At 35.1% G+C, this 19655-nt stretch overlaps 1 protein-coding gene and 1 pseudogene across 3 annotated transcripts in view; one reads left to right on the top strand and one right to left on the bottom strand.

Moving 5' to 3' along the window:
- The window catches only part of COMMD1 (copper metabolism domain containing 1), a 154183-nt gene that overhangs the window by 43995 nt on the left and 90533 nt on the right, over positions 1–19655 (top strand). The window lies entirely within an intron of this gene.
- LOC111186612 (small ribosomal subunit protein uS10 pseudogene) lies at positions 17343–18764 on the bottom strand (annotated as a pseudogene).

Here is a 19655-nt window from a genome sequence, read left to right as displayed (position 1 = left end):
GGATTCTCTATGTATAGTATCATGTCATCTGCAAACAGTGACAGTTTTACTTCTTCTTTTCCAATTTGTATTCCTTTTATTTCTTTTTCTTCTCTGATTGCCGTGGCTAGGACTTCTAAAGCTATGTTGAATAGGAGTGGTGAGAGTGGACATCCTTGTCTTGTTCCTGATCTTAGAGGAAATGTGTTCAGTTTTTCACCATTGAGAATGATGTTTGCTGTGTGTTTGTCATATATGGCCTTTATTATGTTGAGGTAGGTTCCCTCTATGCCCACTTTCTGGAGAGTTTTTATCATAAATGGGTGTTGAATTTGTCAAAAGCGTTTTCTGCATCTATTGAGATGATCATATGGTTTTTATTCTCCAAAATGATGATAATTTTTAACCATTAGTAACCTTTATAGAGAAAACTAGTTAGTAGACAACAGAATTGCCTGTCATATACTAGCATTTTGTAGCAGATTAGCACATTTGATGAATATATTATCTCATAACTTCTAGACATATATGCTTCTTCATAGTGTACCTTCTCAGTGTGACAAGAGCATGTTTATTAACAGACATAAATATCTTTAGTCTCTTTGTAAGAATAAGAAAACAAAACTATATGCACTTAAACTTACATTCAGTAATAATGTTTCAATGTTTTATTTAGGAATGACCCACATATTCAATAAATATCTATTTTTTAACATAGTATAACTTGAAGTTTCAAGTTACCAAAAAGATTTGGGAAAGTACTTCAAAGCAGTCACATTTTAAAATACAGTTATTGTTGAAATAAAGTTTGTCAGAATAATGATTCGATTTGATTAAAATCAAACCTGTAAGTTTTATAATCATAAGCATCTAGTAAATATAATATTAGCTTATTTGACTAGTAAGTCCAAGTAGAATAAAATGTACGTCTGCATTAAACTTAATGCTGACAAGTTTGAGGACCTTCCTGTTTTATTAAACCAACAATACTAAAGTTTTGTTATTTACCAAATCACATTATTTTCAAATCACGTGAACTTGAAAAATATTTTGGTTAGTTCCTATATTTCTGAGAGTTTTAGGAATATTTACAGTAAGTCCCCTACATACGAATAAGTTCCGTTCTGAGAGCGCGTTCATCATAAGTCCAATTTGTTCATAAATCCAACAAAGTTAGCCTAGGTACCTCACTGACACAATTGGCTATATAGTACTGTAATGTAAAAGGTGTATAATACTTTTTGCACACATAATACATAAAGAACAAACAAAAAATAAACATTTTAATCTTACAGTTCAGTACCTTGAAAAGTACAGTAGTACAGTACAACAGCTGGCATACAGGGGCTAGCATTGAGTGAACAGGGACGAAGAGTTACTGACTGGAGGAGGGAGAGGAGTTGGGAGATGGTAGAGCTGAAGGATCGTCAGCAATAGGAGACGGAGGGCAAGCTGCAGTTTCACTCATGCCTGATGTTGATGACACAGGTTCTGGTTCCTTGCTGGATTCAATTCTATCTACCCTCTTGAAAAAATGATCCAGTGGAAAAAAAAAAAAAAAAAATGATCCAGTGATCATAGATGACATGGTAGCAACGGATTGCATTCTGAATTGCTCCTGCAACCTTCGTGTATCATTCTTCGTTCGGGTCCTGTGCCTCAAAAACTAATGGTGCCTCCTCAAATAAAGAAAATCCCCTTGCCATATCCTGCGTCGTGAATCTCTTCAGTTCTTTAGTTACTTCTTCTTCCTATTGTCGCTCCACTCTCAATTATTTTCACTTTTGTTTCCCTCATTATTGCTTGGCGCTTCTTAGAAGTACCAGCTACATCACTGCTGCTTTTACACTTGCTTCCGGACATCCTGGGCTTGAAATAAAGGTACTACTCTCTTTACTGTACTACTGTACTCTATACAGTACTGTACAGTAAAGTACACAAAAGCACAACCACTTGTAGAGGATGCACACACGTGACAGTGTACTCCAGACATGTGAACTAACTTATGTGATTGGACCTTTTTATCTAAGTGGTTGCTTTTGTGTGTTCCTTGAGTCCTTAGAGGGAGTCGGCAGGGGTCTGGAATTCCAATGACTGTAGGAAGTTGAGGGGCTGGAGTGCAATGGGAAGCCTTAGAGGAGCCAGCTTGGGAAATCTTAAGTTTTTCCAAAGGAGCCTTGAAAGTTCTAAATTATTCTTAGTAAAATCATGTCAGCAAGGGAGAAAGTAGAGTTAGTGCCATAGTGGCAGAGTGTATAGACAGCAAGGGTTTGAGAAGGAGGATTTCAGTTGGCTAAGTTCCCACGATAGGAGCAGGATCAAGTAGGGAGAACAGAGAGGCCTTGAAACAAAAATCCAAGAACTTGCAGCCTGAGAAAACAGAGGCTTCGAAGCAAAGAACAGAGAGGCCTTGAAACCAAAGCCAGGAATAACTTCCAGTCCAAGGTGTACCTTAAAAAAAGAAGCCTGGGACCCTAACCCAGCTTCAGAGAATATGCTAATTCAAAATGTGGCTCAAACCATATGCCTTTTTATGGCTTAGGCATGGATCCAAGAGATATCTGTCCCAAAAGCTACAGAAGTGACATGTCTATTTAAATCTTTTGCCCATTTTAAAATTCAGTCATTTTGTGTTATTAGTGAGTTATAAGAACTTTTAAAAAATATATTCTGGATACAAGTTTGTTATCAGAAATATGATTGGCAAGTATTTTCTCCCAGTCTGTGGCTTGTCATTTAGTTGCCTTTTGAACTACAAAAGTATTTGATTTGGATAAAGACCAACTTATGAATTTGTTTCTTTATGGGTTATACTTTAGCTGTTGTATTAAAGAGCTGTTTGCATAATCAAAAGTTCTCAGAGATGTTCTCTTCTGTTTTCTTCCAAGAAGTTTTACAATTTTAAGTTTTACATTTTTGTATATGATACGTTTTGAGTTAATTTTTGTGTATTTGTGAGTTAATGTTCTCATACATTCTCAGTGGAGGAGAGAATTGGTTCTTTAAGAATGAACCAATTTTTTATGTATAAAGCAGAGATCTATAGTACATAAACAGATAAACAGGATATTTGTGGCATTAAAATTTTTTGAGGGTAGGGCACAATTAAGTTTAAAATGTCTAGAGGCACTTCTTAGGAATGTGATAATGAAAACTTAAGGAACATAGTCTAAATTAAACTTTATGCATGTGGGTGCACAGTTATCCCAGCCCCATTTGTTGAAAAGACTATCCTTTTTGCGTTGAATTGCCTTTTCACCTTTGTTGAAAATCAATTGACCATGAATATAACGGTTTATCTTTGAACTCTCAATTTTGTTCCACAGATCTGTGTCAGATAACTTGGTTTTAAGATCACATATAATAGGTAGAATAATTTTTCAGGTGCTTTAAAAATTACCATCTCAAGATTATTTCCTTATAATTTTTATGTGAAAGAAATGCATAATTTTTCATTGAAGGAAAATGCATGTTTATATTTTTCCCCAAGTAAAAATTTGCATCTGAAATTTTTATTTCATTGTGAAATGGATGGGAAAAGATGGCTTTCAAAAATTTTAGTTCAAATATATTTTGCAAGGTCAGGGAACTATTTGATTTTTCTTTAAGAATGAAATTATTTAGATTTATTCCAAACACCTGTTTGTTTAACTCAAAACATTAAAGGACAAGCAATGTTTCAAACAAAAAGTCATAAAATATAATCATTCTCATCAGTTCACTAAATCCCATGTTACTAATTCTTATTCTGCATGAGTCCTGTTTTTCCATTAGAGTTCTGGAAATTCTTATCCATTTCAGTGGTGTGATTTTAAAGTTATCAAAACCTGTATTCTAGAGTACTTGTCAGTCCTTTCCATGAATCTTTCTGAAGATGAAGTACTTTTGCAAATGTATCAGAGTTAAATAGTAAGTGTCTAAAAATGACAAAAGACTTTAAAAAATGGCCATGGTTAAAGATCTGATGGACTTTTAATAAGAAAACTTAGTTATTTCTGTAACACAACAATTTAAGATAGGGACTTCCCTGGTGGTCCAGTGGTAAAGAATCTGCCTTCCAATGCAGGGGATGTGGGTTCGATCCCTGATCAGGGAACTAAGATCCCGCATGCCGCGGGGCAGTTAAGCCCGTGTGCCACAACTACTGAGCTCTCGCGTCTCAACGAGATAGCCTGCATGCCACAAACTCCAGGGCCCCTGCGCTCTTGACCTTGCCCACCACAACTACAGAGCCCACATGCCCTGGTGCCCATATGCCACAACTAGAGAGAGAAAACCCACATGCCACAACTAGAGGGAAGCCCGCGTGCCACAACAAAGAGCTCATCCTGCAGCAAAAGATCCTGCATGCCTCGACAAAGACCCCGCATGTCACAACTAAGACCCGATGCAGCCAAAAAATATATATATATATATTTTTTAAGATAATAATTGGACAACAAGGATATTGACAAATTCTATGATCTTCAAACAGTTTTTGGAATACCTGTATTAGTAACATATGTCCGCACACATATAATCTAAAAGGCTTATCATCCATCTGACAGAGATGAAAGACCTGTGTATTGAAAAGCTACAAGACATTAATGAAAGCAATAGAAGAAGACAATTAAATGGAAAGATAACCTGTACTATTGATTGGAAGAATTAATATTGTTAAAATGTCCATACTACCTACATCTACAGATTCAGTGCAATCCCTATCAAAATTCCAATGGTATTTTTCACAGAAATAGAGTTAACAATCCTAAAATTTGTATGGAACCACAAAAGACCCTGAGTAGCCAAAGCAGTCTTGAGAAAGAACAACAAAGCTGGAGGCATCACACTCCCTGATTAATTTAAACTATATTACAAAGCTATACTAATTAAAACAGTATGGGTTTGGCATAAAAACAGACACATAGATCAATGGAACAGAATAGAGAGTCCAGAAATAAACCCAAACATATATGATCAATTAATTTACCACAAAGGAGGCTAGAATATACAATGAGGAAAGTACAGTTTCTTCCATAAATGGTATTGGGAAAATTGGACAGCCAGATGCAAAAGAAGGAAACTGGATCACTATCTTACACCATACACAAAAATTAACTCAAAATGGATTAAAGACTTGAACATAAGACCTGAAACCATAAAAGTCCTAGAAGAAAACATAAGCGGTAAGCTCCTTGACATAGGTCTTGGCCATAATATTTTGAATCTGACACCAAAAGCAAAAGCAACAAAAGCAAAAATAAGTAAGTGGGACTACATTAAAGTAAAATGCTTCTTCACGGCAAAGGAAACCATCAACAAAATGAAAATGCCACCTACTGAATGGGAGGAAATAATTGCAAATCATATTTCTGATAAGGGGCTAATATCCAAAATATGCAAAGCATTTATACAACTCAGTAGCAAAACAAACAAAGTCATGCCTATGTAATGAAACCCCAATAAAAACTGGAATTTTTACCCTGGGTGTGTTTTTCTGGCAAACAATACTCTGTGTATTGTTATACGTTGATGTGCCAGGAGGGTGATGCATCCTGACCCTCTGGGTCATGGAAACTTTGCATGGAAGAGGACATGGAAACTTTGCATTCAGGACCCTCTCAGACTTTGCCCTATGCATATCTTATTTTGGCTGATCCTGATTTATGTACTTTTTTGCTATAATAATACTGTAATTGTAAGTGTAGTGTTTTTCTGAGTTTTGCGGCTTGTTCTGCTAAATTATTGAGCTTAATGGGGTAGTTGGAACCCCAAATTTATAGCCACTTGGTCATAAGTATGGGTGGCTTGGAATCCCTCAGCTCCATGGGTGGTTTCTGAGGTGGTATCCTCTTTGTGAAGGATTTTGCCCTAACTTATGAAGACTGGCTCAACTCTGAGTCATTCATGTCCCAATTGCATTGCAGGGTTGATGGTGGAAGGGGACTAGGTAGCCCATCATTCAGTAAGTAGACCTACACTTTATCTCCCAGTTTTCAGAATGAATTCCTTACCTTGAGCTGTGCCTTGAGTCCTTGAGTCCAGAGCCCTCTAGTTTAACTCTGTAGAATGGAAACCCACAGTCTTTCACCAGGGGAAGTGATGGGGTAGTAGTTGGGTTAAGTAAGCAGATTTTCAACCAGTTCTTTGGTTTCCAGCTTCTCTTTCACTCAGAAGTACCTAGTGCTTTCCATTTCTTTGTCTTTCTGGAGTTATACGGTGGGAATTCCTTCTTAGCTGTACCAGAGAAATCTATATACCCAGAAGTCCTAACACTCGTTTCTTACTATTTTCTATTATTTCTGCCATCTTCTTTGTTATATTTTTCAGTTTTGTGTTTGTGATAAACAATTGAGAGATTGAGTAGTTTTTCTATACCTATTATTACCTGAATTTTATTTTTTTGGCTAGTTGACTTTAGAGTGTTTGATATATAAATAACTGTTTTGTGAATATTTAGAATAGCAGGTATATTTATTTTGCTATAGATGAATATAATTAAAAATTCTAAAATTACTGTGGTCAGGTTTTTATTAATATGGAAGCATAAACATGGAAATAAAATTTCATGTAAAATGTGCTGAACTATTTTTAATTTCTGTAATTTCAAGCTGACAATTCCTGATAAATTACATATCTTATTTAATGGAGAAGACTATCTAGATTAGCAGTGTGATTTATCTTCTAGGCCTAGCTACCAAGTGGACTATTTCAAAAACCAGAGCCGAAACTACTTCAATAGAGAAAATTATAGATGTGATCAGTAGTCTCCCTACGAAACTGTAAACATAGTGTGAGCAGGTATTTCAACATGGTGTCGAGTTTTGTGAACACTTAATAAATATTTGGTGATCAACTGACCAATGTTGACTAAAGTATGTGAAATCTTATAAATGACTAAGAAAGATCTTGAAAAAACAAGTGTAATCTGAGTTAGGGATAGATGTTTAAAAATCCACCAGAGTAGTTACTAAATGTGAAAAAACTGGCTGCCGCAAGGGGTTGAGTTATCTTTAAGGGCACGATAAATCTCAAGGACAGGAGTTGGAGCTTCAAAGTTCAGCTACCCTTCTCACATGAGACTCCTTTGCCTTTTTTTCCCTTAGTATTGACTCCTTTGCCTTTTTTTCCCTTAGTATTTTATTTTTTTTTGCTTTAAAAAAACTTTTCTAAGAATTTTCAAACATACAAAAGGGTAAATAAGTATTTACCTTTATTGAAATATCAAGGTTTGATATCCTTAAGGAAACAAGTTCCATGAAGCTGCCCTGAAAATTCTGAGAACTTGGGTAGGTATGCTTACTAGCTAAGCATACCTCCTAGAACACATGATTAAAATTTGTTAGAGCACATGCCAAGTAAACTATGAAAAGCCTAACAAACTTTATCTTAGGTATTGGCATATCCCAATGATCTGTACTGTTCTAGGGTGTGATGGCTTAGGAGTGAATATGATTTGAACCTAATACATTTTTAGAGGGTATCAAATTCAGAACCAGGCAGATCCATCTCCTGACCCTAAACATGGTCCTAAAGTAATCGCTTGAGGAAATTGGATCTCAAAGATTACAGGTGGGGAATTTTGAAGTGTTTCCATATTTCATTGGAGAGCAAAGAAGCCTAACTAAAAGAATTGTGGGCTGACTTATATGATAACTTCTTTTTGAAAGGGCTATTTTATCTTGAAGATTATGAGTTTGGAGGAACTAAGGTGATTGGCAGTGGAAAGAATCAGAACGTGAAATTCCTTAAAAATTTATTGACTTAAATAACTTTGTGTTAACACATAATTTAAAAAAAAAAACCCTTTACATTTAAAAAAAAATTTGTTAGAGCACAATGACTTATTGCTGTATACCAAAGACTTCCCAATTGTTTGAGGCTGTTTTTATTTATTTATTTATTTATTTATTGTTTAGAGGCTGTTTTTAAATTGTTGATGTTCAAGCTTCAGTTTTCACTGGTGTGCTGCTACGTGATATTAATATATTTAACCAGATTCATCACTCTGTTAGAGTGTATACTTCTATTTTTTCTCACTCTCACCTAGCTTTCTATCACCAGATTTTGGGCTTGGTTAACTTTTCACCTGTCTGCCCTTAATTGGATGTTAAAGCAGCCAGGAAACTGGAAAGTTCCTGGCATAGTGACTGTTACATAGTAGTTGTGTAAGTCACTGAACTTTGGAATGTGTCCAGAGGTACTCTAGGTGAGTCTGTCATTGGCCAAAATTTTGTCTTATGAAACCAAATTAATTTCTTTTTTAATGTGTTAATTTGTTAAATTAGAATGCAGAATATGGCAGTAGTACTCAACAGACACGCTAGTCATTGCGTATTAAATCTAGTAATGGGAAATATGAATTTGCCTTTAAAATATGATTTGATTGCACTTCTGTGTTTACCTGTGCCAAATGAAACATGGTTGTATTTTGTTTACAAAGACTCCAGCAACTTCCCAGGCATGGAGACATCAGACAAACAGAGACTTTATTATTTTACCATAGGTGGCAAGAAACAGGACTAATTACACAGATGTGAGAGGAATAAATTCTCCTATCCACTCCATAGCTCTTCTTTTTGCTGAAGTTTCCTTCTATTGGTAATTTTCAGTTCTGAATTGTGTAAGTTGAGAAATTCAAATGATTATAGCTTTTTTTTTTTCCTGTAAGAAGGACCAGGCATAGACAACAGTGATTTATAAAATTTGCTGTCAACTTGAAATATTTTCCTTTCTCCCCAGTGAAAAGTAATAGCATTTTTCTCTTTTCTTAATTTTAGCTTTGACTTAATCTTTCCAAGTTGTCCATAGCCAGCACGTTATTTTCTTCTTGGTAACCTTTTTTTCCCCTGTTTAAATGTAGCCAGGATTTTTATTATAGTGGAAATGGGACCAATTAGCTATTAGTTGTTGAAGTCTGATATGAGATGAGTGTTTTTACTTCAAAATGCAGCTGACCTAAATTGCAAAAACAATAGAATCCTCAACACCAGTGCTTCTTAAATGATGTCTGTTGAGGACCAGATTTGTAGTGTGTGTGTGTGTGTGTGTGTGTTGTGTTTTTAGAATTTTCAGTCTCACCAAAAATACATAAAAATATAAGGTTCAATTATTTTGTTAGAATAATCAACATAAAAATACTGTGACATTGCCACAAAAGTTTCTGAATGTTTACTCTCAGTCTCTACAGCCACCTCATAGTGGACTTGTAATGAAGTTTGTGGACTGGCATTGATCTGCAGACTGTACTTTGGGTAGTACTGCTCTAGATTTCCTGGCAAATGAGGAAAGCCAAGGATGCTGCATTGTGCTTTTGGTTACACACCAGATTGTATGCTCTTCAAAGTCATGTTCATGTTATTCATCTTTTTTGAGAGTTTAGGACAGGGCCTGATAGGAAGGTGGTTGAAACTCGGTGATGAAGAAGATTATATGGTGATAACAAGTGGAGCCAAAACTGAGTGGGCTAGAACAAATTCTGCAAATACTCAAAACTGAATTGTGAAGTAGTAACATAGGAGGGTTTCCATATCAGATTATCTACTTTTTCTTCAGGGATAAAATAGGCCTTACAAAAATTTTCTAATAAAGTACATTCAATCCTGAATGGAATTGAGAGCCAGCTTTCATCATTTTGGTCTACTTTAAGAATACAAAAGCTAAAAAAAAAAAAAAAACAAACACAAAAGCTCACACTACCTATTATATAAAATAGATAAACAACAAGGATTTACTCTATAGCACAGGGAGCTATATTCAATATCTTGTAATAACCTATAATGAGAAGTGAAAAAAATGCAGATGTATACATATATATATATAACCATATTGCTTTGCTGTAACCTGAAACTAACGCAATATTGTAAATCAACTATACTTCAAAAAAAAAAAAGAATACAAAAGCTGAGTTATGCCAAAGATAGTTTATAGGAGGGAATAAAGCTTTGGAAATTTAGCAAGGTTGAACCACTTCAAATTACCATTTTTGTAAGTCAAAAACAGTTGCACACTGGCAATTTTGTGTAGCTCAGTGCATAGATACAGCAACATGGAATGTTAATACTGGGGGCGGAGTACATAGACATCATTTAGCAAATCCCCTTCATTTAATTTTAGGGAAACTAAAGCCCAGAGAAATGTTTCAAACAGAAAAACCATTTTCTAACTGTAAGTACAGTAAACCAGATTTTACGAATTTACTGAAGGTAAATAAAAGGCAAAACTGAGTTGTGGGACTTCCCAGGTGGTCCAGTGGTTAAGACTCTGTGCTTCCAATGCAGGGGGACTGGGTTCGATCCCTGGTTAGGGAACTGGATCCCACATGCATGCCGCAATGAAGATCCTGCACACAAGCCGCAACGAAGATCCCGTGTGCGGCAACTAAGACCCAGCACAGCCAAATAAATTAAAACAACAACAACAAAAAAAACCCACACAAAAACTGAGTTGCTTTTCTTTTGGACTATTTCTGCTTATGTTTTGGACTATGTTCTACTTAAAATAATATCATAAGCAATTTCAAGGGAAATATTTAGTTTTTTTAAAACAAGAAAACTGAGGACTTCCTTGGTGGGGCAGTGGGTAAGACTCCACGCTCCCAGTGCAGGGGGCCTGGGTTTTATCCCTGGCCAGGGAACTAGATCCCACATGCATGCTGCAACTGAGGGTTCGCATGCCACAACTAAGGAGCCCGCCTGCCACAACTAAGACCTGGTGCAACCAAATAAATAAAATAAATAAATAAATACAAATTTAAAAAAAAAAAACAAGAAAACTTTTAAGAGCATTAGAAAACACTAGTTTACCTAAACCATTTTTTGGCAGTTTCACTTGCTTTAGCTCATCATATGATTTTTTTTATTCCAAGAGGCTATAGAAATGCAACTAAGATCTTTTGACCTGGTATTTGATCTTTAATTGTGTAAATATATATTTTTGTCAGAAAATATTCTGGTGAAATAAATCAGAAGAAAAAACATTCTCTTTATTACTCTTTACTAACAAGCTAATATTAATAGTCACAAGGCAAATTGCTTTTGCTTTCTCAAGGTCTTAATTTCTTTTTATTGACAGCTGGTAGCATTCTGTAGTTTATAGGCTTAACTAAGGGAATGTGTGCACATTATGGCATAGCATATTCTTGGAACCTTCACAGAACTGTTGACAAGTAAAGATTTGTTTTTGGTTACCATGAGTAGTTTCTATGGGGGTTGAACTATTGTTAGTTCTTCGTTTGCCTCTATGCTTGTCAGTCTGTTTTCTTCAGAAATGATGAATTTAAATCTGCATGATGTGTTCCAGTTCACTTACTTAATGGAAATTAGGGGAGTGAATAACTTTCTGAAATTCTTAATTACTGTTCCCATTAAGGGGTTGGAGAAGCAAATATTTATATCTCATGCATTATCTTGCTTAATTCCTAATCATTCTTTCTCCTTGGATATAACTTAATCACTAAAGAAATAGCTATCTATTCAAACAACTGCCTTGGCATATTCTAGCAATATTTTTTTCTTACAATATTAAAAACCCCACATATAATATAACTAGAAAAAGACAGTTATTTCCAAGCAGGATGAGATTGATGGTAAGTATATTATTTGTGGATGAGAATTTTCTGCTTGTTTTTTTTTAATTATATATATATGAGTTACTAGCAATACTGACCATGATAAAGAATATTTCTTACAATTAAACTTTGTTTCTTTCTTGGAAAAATAGAATTACCTAAATTCAAGGTCATCTTATATTTAAGTCAATAAGATACTTATCCTAGAAGTTTATTAATTTATCTTTGACAGTATTTTATTGAGTTGATTAAAAAGAGCTACAAGTTATTAGATTGCATTGATTTATCACTTATATTTGATACACTCTTAAGAAATAGTACTTTTGGGTTGTTGAAATTATGTCCCCAGTATTTATTCTTGGTCATAAGAACCAAGATTTTTCACATTAATTTATATTTATTATATTAAACTAGCAAGTTTGCTTTCCTCTTTTGATATGGAGTAAAATTAGAGAGATTAATGATTCTTGTATGGTAGTTCTATTTTTAATTTTTTGAGGAATCTCCGTACTGTTTTCCATAGCGGCTGCACCCATTTGTATTCCCACTAACAGTGCATGAGGGTTCCCTTTTCTCCATGTCCTTGCCAACGTTTATTATTCGTTGACTTTTGATAATAGCCATTCTGACAGCTGTGAGGTGATAGCTTATTGTGGCTTTGATTTGCATTTCCCTGATGATTAGTGATGTTGAGCATCTTTTCATGTGTCTGTTGGCCATCTGTATGTCTTTGGCAAAATGTCTGTTTAGGTCTTTTGCCCATTAAAAAATTTTTTTTTTTGATATTGAGTTGTATGAATTCTTTGTATATTTTGGATATTAACTGCTTACCAGATATATGTTTGAAAACACCTTCTCCCATTCAGTAGGTGGCCTTTTAGAACAAATTTTAGAATTATTTGTTCTAGTTTTGTGAAAAATACTGTTGTTTTTTTTTTTTTTGGCTGTGTTGGATCTTTGTTGCTGCTCACAGGCTTTCTCTAGTTGCGGCGAGCGGGGGCTACTCTTCATTGTGGTGCACAGGCTCATTGCAGTGGCTTCTCTTGTTGTGGAGCACGGGCTCTAGAGTGTGCGGACTTCAGTAGTTGTGGTGTGTGGGCTCAGTAGTTGTGGCACACGGGCTCTAGAGCGCAGGCTTAGTAGTTGTGGCGCATGGGCTTAGTTGCGCCACGGCATGTGGGATCTTCCCAGACCAGGGCTCGAACCCGTGTCCCTTGCATTGGCAGGCAGATTCTTAACCACTGCGCCACCAGGGAAGTCCCTGCTGTTGGTATTTTGGTAGGTATTGCATTGCATCTTAAATTGCCTTGGGTAATATGGTCATTTTAGCAATGTTAATTCTTCCAACTTGTGAGCACGGTATATCTTTCCACTTGTCTGTGTTGTCTTTGGTTTCTTTCATTAGTGTCATAGTTTTTCGAGTACAGGTCATTTACTTCCTTAGTTAGATTTGTTCCTAGGTGTATTATTCTTCTGTAAATGATATTATTTTTAAAATTTCTCTTCTGATAGTTCTCTGTTAGTGTATAGAAATGCAACAGATTTCTGTATGCTAATTTTGTATCCTGCAACTTACTGAATTAAGTTATTAGTTCTAATAGTCTTTTGGTGGTATCTTTAGCATTTTCTATATATAGTGTATCATCTGCAGATAGTGACAGTTTTACTTCTTCCCTTCTAATTCGGATTCCTTTTATTTTTTTTTCTCGTTTGATTTCGGTGGTTGGGACTTCCAGTACAATGTTGAATAACAGTGACGAGAGTGGGCATCCTTGTCTTGTTCCTGATCTTAGAGGAAATGCTTTCAGCTTTTCACCGTTGAGTATATTGTTGGCTGCAGGTTTGTCACATGTGACTTTTATTATGTTGAGGTATGTTCCCTCTGTACCCACTTTGTTGAGAGTTTTTATCATAAATGGATGTTGAATTTTGTCAAAAGCTTTTTATGCATCTATTGAGATGATCATAGGATTTTTATTCTCCAATTTGTTAATGTGGTGTATCACATTAATTGATTTTCAGATTTGAACCATACTTGCATCCCTGGGATAAATCCCACTTGATCATGATGTATGATCCTTTAAACGTATTGTTGAATTTGGTTTGCTAATATTTGTTGAGAATTTTTGCATCTATGTTTATCAGTGATACTGACCTGTAATTTTCTCTTTTTTTGCAGTGTCTTTGTCTGGTTTTGTATCAGGATGATGCTGGCCTCAGAGAATGAGTTCAGAATCATTCCTTCCTCTTCAATCTATTTTGGAATAGTTTGAAGATAGGCATTAACTCTTTAAACGTTTAGTAGATTTCACCTATGAAGACTTCTGGTCCTAGACTTTTGTTTATTGGAAGTTTTTTTGCTTGTTTTGTTTTTTAATTACTGATTCAATTTCATTACTGGTAATTGGTCTATACATATTTTATGTTTTTTCCTAATTCAGTCTTGGGAGATTATACATTTCTAGGACTTTATCCATTTTTTCTAAGTTGTTCATTTTATTGGTATATACTTGTTTGTTGTAATCTCTTATGATCCTTTGTAACTTCTCCTTGTTCATTTCTGATTTTATTTATTTAGGCCCTCTCTCTTTTTTTTCCTGATGAGTCTGGCTAAAGGTTTATCAATTTTGTATATCTTTTCAAAGAACCAGCTCCGTTTCACTGATCTTTTTGTTTTTGTTTTGTTTTGTTTTAGTCTCTATTTCATTTATTTCTGCTCTGATCTTTATTATTTTTTTCTTTTTTGGGTATTTTAAAACATTATTGACCTACACAGAAGAATTCCAAATAATTTATATAGATACTTTGCCTCCAAGGAGGTGGAGCATAACTTCCTATTCTTTAAGTGTGGGCTGCTCATGGTGACTTCCCAACAAAGAGTAGATTATAGAAAAGGGGGAGAAAAGAGTTATTTTACAGTGGAGAAACCTGAAAAACACTACCTCAGCTAGTTTCCATTAGCAGTGGTAAGCCATGTTGATAGCATGTACCCTTGATGTGGTATGATGAGAATGGCAGTTCACCTCTGGTCTTTCTCCCAAAACCTATAACCCCAGTCTAACCATGAGAAAAACATGAGGCATATCCAAACTGAGGGACATTCTACAAAGTACCTGACCAGTACTCCTCAAAACTGTCAAGGTTATCAAAAACAAGAAAAGTTTGAGAAACTGTCATAGCCGAGGGAAACTTAAGGAGACATGATGACTAAATGTAGTGTAACTTGGATGGGATCCTGGAACATAAAAAGCACATTAGGTAAAAACTAAGGAAATATGAATAACATATAGTATGGTTAATAATAATGTTATCCATATTGGTTCACTAATTGTCACAAGTGTGACTTTATTAATGTAAGATGTTAATAGCCTAGGAAATTGAGTGTGTGGTATATTAAATCTGTACTATCTTCATAAGTTTTCTGTACATCTGTTCTAAAGTTAGTTTTATTAAAAACATTAAAAAAATTGTAGATACTACTAGAGCCCTCTATATGCCTCTCAGATTTCATTCTCCTTGTCCTTTGAAGTAACCTCTGGCCTGCATTAGGTGTTTATCAATCTCATGCATAATTTTACATTTTTACTACATACGTATTTTAAATTTATAGTATTTTTTATCTTATAATATTTCATATAAATAGTATCATACTTCATATATTTGTGTGCAGTTGTCTTTTTTGTTATTGTTGTTCGGCATTATGTGTTTGTGCTTTTCCATGTTGATAGATATAATTCTAATTCATTTACTGTGTGTTAGTCCATGGTTTGTCACTAACCATTTTTGTTGTTGTTGTTCCAGACATTGGAGTTGATTCTAATTTGTTACTATTACCAACATTGTTGCAATAACCATTCCTGCATAGGACTCCTAGTGCATAGGTATAAGAGTTCCTCTAAGTTTTTTCCATTGCAGAAGAGTTGCTGAGTTCTAGAATACGTACATCTTAAATTTTGACAGATAATGCAAAATTGCCCTTCAAAAATGTTCTGTTCCCACAACAGTATATGAGAATTGTTGGTGAGGAAGTAAAGAAACAGTTTTTAATATTGTGGGGCATTTTACTTTTTGCCAGTTTAATGGAAGGGAAATGGTATTAGTTTACATTTTCTTTATTATTAGTTATGTTGAGCATATTTTTATTGATTGATTTATTATTAAATTTCCCTTTCTGTGAATAGTCTGCTCATATTTTTGGTCAAATTTTTAGCTGTTAGGTCTTTTTGATTTCAAGGAGTTCTTTATATACTCTGCATACTACTCTTCTGTCAGTTATATACTTTACAAAATCTCAGTACTTCATTTGAATTTGTAACTTTAAAAAATGGTATCTTTTTCGTAAGAAGTTATTTTTTGCTTTTTAAAAAAAATTGAGTATAATTTATATGATAGTACTTAAGTATTCAGTTTGAGTTTTTGAGAAATGTATACCTGTGTAATCCACACTTCTATCATCATCTTATCATCCTATCATCACCACAGAAAGTTCCCTCATTCCTCTTCCCAGTCAGCCCCACCTCTGCCTTAGGTAACCACTTTTCTGGTTTCTGTTATCATAGATTAGTTTTGCTTGTTGTAGAACGTAACATAAATTGAATCATACAGTATATACTCGATGTATCTAACTTTTAAAATTCAGCATAATATCTAAAATTTATGCATGTTTTTGTATCTATCACTAGTTTTTGGGGTTTTTTTAAAATATACTTTAAGAATGGTTTTTGGTTTACAGAAGAATTGAATGGAAAGTGCAGAGAGTTAACATATACTCCCTTGCTCTCTGCTCCCAAGCAATTTCCCCTATTATGAACATCTTGCATTAGTGTGGTACATTTGTTTACAGTTGAGGAGCCTGTGTTGATTACATTATTAACTAAAATCCACGGTTTACATTAGAATTCACTCTTTGTCTTGTACATTCTGTTTGTATATTCTTTCTACACAAATGTTTAGTTATGTGTGTCCACCATTTAGTATCAGATTTTGTACACTATACAGAATTGTTTCACTGCCTGAAAAATCCCTTGTGTTCCACCTATTCATCTCTCCCTTCCTCCCTCTGAACTCCTGGCAACCACTGATCTTTTTACTGTCTCCATAGTTTTGACTTTTCCAGAATGTCATATAGTTGGAATTGCCATGATCAAACACTCACACAGCCCATATTCTAGGGAATAGGACATAGACCCTTAACTCTTTGTGGGAGAAGGGTCAAAGAATTTTGGAGCCAAGTTTTAAAATAACCATATTCTGTATTATATCTACATATTATAAATGGGGAAATTGAGGTACAACAAGACTAAATGACTTTCCCAAGATCAAGTGAGTACGGTACTAGTTTTTTTGGGGGCGATTCCAGATTTCATGCTCATCCAACTATTCACTCATTCATTATATATTTGCTGATCACCTACTATATGCCAGTCACTGTGCGAGGCTCCAGGGGTTAAATATTAAACAAGAGAGGCAAGGTCTCTGCTCTCTTAAAGAACTTACATTTAGAGCAAGAAATAGGCCTGATGTAGGTTTCTTTTTTTATTAAGATTTTTATTTAGAGATAATTGTAGATTCACATGCAGCTATAAGAAATAATACAAAGAGATACCATTGTATTTTTTATTGATTCCCCCTAACGATAACGTACTGCAAAACTGTAGTATAATATCACAACCACTATATTAACATTGGTACAGTCAAGATACAGAGCTTTCCATCACCACTAAGATCCCTCATGTTGCAGTTTTATAGCCACATCTACTTTCCTCCCACCCACCCTTGCTCCTTCCTTTTTTTTTCCTCTTTAAACAACTGATAATCAATTTATTAAAATAGTTGATTTACGCATCTGCAGTAGTGATTCAGCCTCGACTCCCGGCTAAATACTGATGGAAGTAATCTGCTTAACAATCTCAGAAAGACTGTTCAAGTCAATGAGTTTCTTGTATATCCTCATCTGAAAAAGAGACCAAATCTTTCAGCAGGAGTTTTTCTTGTAGTGATTCTCAGAGTCCTGGTAGGCCTCCAAACTGGTCTTTTCATTTTAAGATTCTTTTCATTTGCACCTCTCATCAAGTCTACACAAACCTTCTCCAGAGGTTTTACATTGTGACTGGATAGGGTGATTCTAATTTGGTGAAATTGCCACCTCTGGTTCCACGGGTATCTTTCTGGTATCTTTCAAAGCCATGGTTGTGATGTACCTCCCTGACTGACTTGTTCCTGGGTGAGAAAAAACAGTGGCAAGTCAAGAGCAGGAGCGGGTGGACCCGAGCTCAGCTGCAGCTCCAACCACATATTCCTCAAAGAGCCCCCACCCCTTCCTTAATCGCTAGCAACTACTAACCTGTCTTCCATTTCTGTAATTTTGCCATTTCAAGTATATGATATAAATGGAATAGTACAATGTGTAACTTTTCCTGATTGGGTTTTTTCACTCAGCATAATTCTCTGAGAATTTATGCAAGTTGTAGTATCAATGGCCCGTTTCCTTTTTATTGTAGAGAAATAGTCCATGGTATATGGATATACCACAGTTTATTTAACCATTCACCAGTTGAAGGATGTCTGGTTTGTTTCTAATTTTTGGTTATTACAAATAAAGCTGCCATAAACATTTGTGTATAGCTTTTTGTATGGGCGTAAGTTCTCCTTTCTCTGGGATAAATGCCCAGAAATGCTATTGCTGGGTCATATGGAAGTTCATGTTTAGTTTTCTAATAAATTGCCAAAATGTTTTGCAGTGTGGGTGTGCCATTTTACATTCCCACCAACAATGTATGAGTGATCCAGAGTCTCTGTATCCTGTCTTGTCACTATTTTTACATTTTAGCCATTCTGATAAGTGTATAGTGACATCTCATTGTGGTTTTAATTTGCATTTCTCTGATGGCTAATGATGTTTAGCATTTTTCATTGTACTTATTTACCATCTGTATATCTGCTCTGGTGAAATATCTCTCATATGTTTTATCCAGTTTCTAATGGGATTGTTTATTTTTTAATATTGCATTTTGAAAGTTCTTTTCTCTTTTGTCTTTTGGCCGCACCATGTGGCATGCGGGATCTTAAAAGAATTCCCCGACCAGGGATGGAACCCACGCCCGCTGCAGTGGAAGCATGCAGTCTTAACCACTGGCCCTCCAGGGAAGTCCCTGAAAGTTCTTTATATATTCTAGATACTAGTCCTTGGTTAGATATGTGGCTTGAAATATTTTCTACCAATTTGAAGTATGTCTTTATCCCCTTCACAGGGTTTTTTGCACATGGTGAAGGTTAATTTTGATGAGGTCGAATTTAACAGTTTTTGCTTTTATGGATCATGCTTTTGGTGTCAAGTCTAAGAATGCTTTGATTAGTCCTAGATCCCAAAGATTGTCTTTCTTTTTCTTTCTAAGATTTACAGTTTTTCATTATATCTAAGCCCGTGATCCACTTAAAATTTACTTCTATATGTTATGAGACTAAGGTTGAGGTTCTCTTTTTTAACCTATGGATATCTACTTGCTTGAGTACCTTTTGCTGAAAACGCTATCTTTCTTTCCTTCATTGAATTGCTTTTGCACCTTTGTCAAAGATGAGTTGCCCATTTTGTGGGGGTCTGTTTCTGTGTTTTTTATTGGTCTGTGTATTCCATTGGTCTATGTATCTGTCTCTCTGCAGATATCACAGAATCTTGATTACTGTAGCGGTGAATTAAATCTTGAAATGCGGAAGACCAATTCCTCCCACTTTATTGTTCTTATTCAAAATTGTTTTATCTACTCCACTTCCTTTGCCTTTCCATTTAAATTGTACAATAATTTTGCCTATACCTACAAAAAATCTTACTAGGATTTTGATTGGAACTGCATACCTATCAGTCTGTTTCTTTTCTCTGAAATAGAACAGCTTGGCATGTTTTTACATTTCTTCTGTTTTCCTGTCTCTTACTACCTCACTTTTTTTGTTCATTTGAAATTTCAGTTTCAAACTGATAATTATTAATTTTTAACATTTAAAAGTTGTAATTGGATCATCATATTTCTGTCAAATACATTTTTAGCATATTGCTGATCTGTGTTTACTAGGTGACCAGTGGTTTCTCCAAGCTGCCCACCAGCAGCCACATCATGTGGGGTTGTTCTATGAT

Source organism: Delphinapterus leucas, chromosome 13 (assembly GCF_059928025.1).
Source record: "Delphinapterus leucas isolate spDelLeu-1000000601 "Yukka" chromosome 13, BTC_Dleu_Yukka2, whole genome shotgun sequence".
Classification (NCBI taxonomy): domain Eukaryota; kingdom Metazoa; phylum Chordata; class Mammalia; order Artiodactyla; family Monodontidae; genus Delphinapterus; species Delphinapterus leucas.
This window is presented reverse-complemented; position numbering and strand designations above follow the sequence as displayed.